This window comes from Cupressus sempervirens, chromosome 10, assembly GCF_028749045.1.
Source record: "Cupressus sempervirens isolate cs-2001-9-10 chromosome 10, ASM2874904v1, whole genome shotgun sequence".
Classification (NCBI taxonomy): domain Eukaryota; kingdom Viridiplantae; phylum Streptophyta; class Pinopsida; order Cupressales; family Cupressaceae; genus Cupressus; species Cupressus sempervirens.
In genome coordinates, this window is record NC_143127.1 from 172,080,038 (window position 1) to 172,082,635 (window position 2,598).

A 2,598-nucleotide genomic window follows, 5' to 3' on the forward strand; every position below is an offset into this window, starting at 1 on the left:
TGACTTAGATAGATAGTATTTTCTTTTTGATACTTAATGTGATAATATGTTTAAGGATAACATAGATTGTACGTTTAGTTTGTTGAACTTAAATATTAAGTTTTTAATATGAAAAGAAGGGATGGAGTGACTCTTTTCTATTGATTCTATTAACAATGTACAATTGCTGTTACTATGTAAACTATGTTTTGCGAGACTTGTCTGGTTCCTCTTGAAATTCCACAGGTCAGCCTATTGTTTTGATTACTCTTTAACATTTGAAAAACTAAACTCGGAGAAATAAGTTCTTAGACACTAAACCTAGGATATTTTGAAATTATCATGATTTTTGTGAATTATTTTAATGTAGCTTATGGAAACCGTCGAATCCTGCAAAGCATGGAAACATGGCGGTCCTCAACGGGCTGAAATTGAATCCTGCCAAGCGCGAGGAATCAGCAGTAGTGGAAGACCATGATTGACTACAGAAGAGGAAGACGAAGATTCAGAAGATGCTCCGCTGAGCGAGCCTCGTAAAGACGGAGTGGACAACACAGTCGGTCTCCATGAAAAACTCGAGGAAATCGGATGGCAGGACAACTTCAACTGGATCGAAAAGCTCTGCATAGATTACAAAAGAGAAGGAGAAATCAACGTCAATGACGAGCTGGCCATGGGAATCCCCTTCCTAAGGCCTGAAGATTATTACGCAGAAATGGTGAAAACAGATCAACGTATGCTGAAGGTGAAGGATAAGCTGCTTTTCCAGAAGCAGAAAATAGAGGAGGCGGTGGAGCGGAGAAAGTCGAGGAGGCCAAGAAATTGTCTAAGGTCATCCAGGCGGCGAAGTTGAAGGAGAGAGCGAAAAAAAAGAAGGACGATTTCGAGTCAGTTAAAAAATGAAGGAAATTGAGGCAGAATAGCGGTTTTAAGGACGGCGACGATGAAATGCCGCTGGATTTTGAGGAAGGGAAGAGTTCGTTTCAGAAGGGGCAGAAGATCAGGCCTGGGATTTCACCTGGCGATCGGTCGGGCGGGAAGGCGAGAAATAACATTGCGATTGGTGAAGGCTAAAAGAGGAGAAATATGGAGTTTGGCGGAGGGAAAAAGGTGTTGAAGGATAGAGAATATAGAGAATCCAAATTTGGAAATGGAGGGCCAAAGCGGATGAGGAAGTAGAACACTCCGGATTCTGCTGCAGATTTTGCAGGGTTTCCGGGCAACCGGAAAAACAGCAAGAAGAAAAGAAGGATGAATTGAGGTTTTTTTGAGCGTTCTGTGTGGCAGGCACTTGTAAATTAGTATTAGGTTTACATAATTTTCTGCTTTATAAAGGATTGAGGACAACAATTGCATATACCACTGTATCTGTAAGTACATGACTGCCGTTTTTATGTTTTAAAATTCCTTAAACTTATCAACGTAGTTTCTTTATTGTCAAATGCAACCTTTTTCCATCGTGGCGGGTAGCGTTGAGACCAGAATCAATTTGAGGATAACATTGAGGGCTTAAAGTAGTTTGAGAGAGCTTAGAGTTGTTTAGTTTCAAAAACGGGTGGAAGATGAGTTTCTAGTGTTTATACAATTAATTAAACGGTTCCAGGAAATCGCACGCTTATTTTCTCATTTTAGGTTCTGAAGTGCTTAAACACTAAGGATAAGGGTTTCGATTGTGGGCCTTACTAGCCTACTATTTGCCTCTTGGGAATGGATTGCCAAATTTTGATTATTCGAGGGCCGTCTTTTTTTGGTTATGTTCAGCTACTCTGTAAAATTTGGTATTACTTTATTTCCTATGTCTAGAACAATTAATATCAGGAGGGTAGATAAATTGGTTGAAGCAAATCAAGGTATTCTAAAAATTTGTATTAAGATTCTCATTTCCCTCTTTTTGTTAATGTTTTGAGAAAGTCTGTAACAAATAAATTATAATTTTTTGGTTTATACATCTTGTACATACAATTAGTTCAGGAGTTTAATAAGCCGATTTTCTGAGTTTGTACCTATCTAAGTGCTTAGTTATCATTAGGGAGAACTTAGGAGGGGGAATGAACTTATTGATGCCCATCTGGCATTGGTTTAGTTGATTGAGATGAAGGATTCAATATTTCATTAAAATGATTTTAGCTGGATAGACGAGGCAGCAGAGCAAGATCTCTGACCCTCCGCTTCCCAATACCTCTCACATTCAGATAAGTGACAGTTGATCTCATGACTATAGACAGTAGGAGTAACATGTAATTTTCACTTTACCAATCTTTATCATTACTTTTTATTTTGCATTCTATAGAGTGCAAGCTCAACACTCTCACATGGCAAATATATAGAGAAATTGGCCAGTTTCAATCTTGCATTTTTCCTAGCTCTGTTGAGCTAGTTAATTGTAAAATTAGTTAAGAACTATGAGGATACACATTGTTTTTTTCATTTTAATAACATTGAGAGAAAAAGTTCCAAGTAAAATATTCATTCTAGGGTTTTATCTGTTTTATCACGTAAAAGTCTAGATAATATTTTATAACCAAATTTATAAAATTCTCCTTTTTTATCGTATGAAAAATTATCATATTTGTTGTGATACGTTTTTAATGAGTTATCTGCTGATGAATTTATATATTG

General features: G+C 37.1%; 1 pseudogene; it reads left to right on the plus strand.

Annotated features, from left to right (window-relative positions):
* Nucleotides 1-256: 256 nt before the first annotated feature.
* Nucleotides 257-1,421, plus strand: LOC149533174 (putative rRNA-processing protein EBP2 homolog pseudogene; annotated as a pseudogene).
* Nucleotides 1,422-2,598: the final 1,177 nt, after the last annotated feature.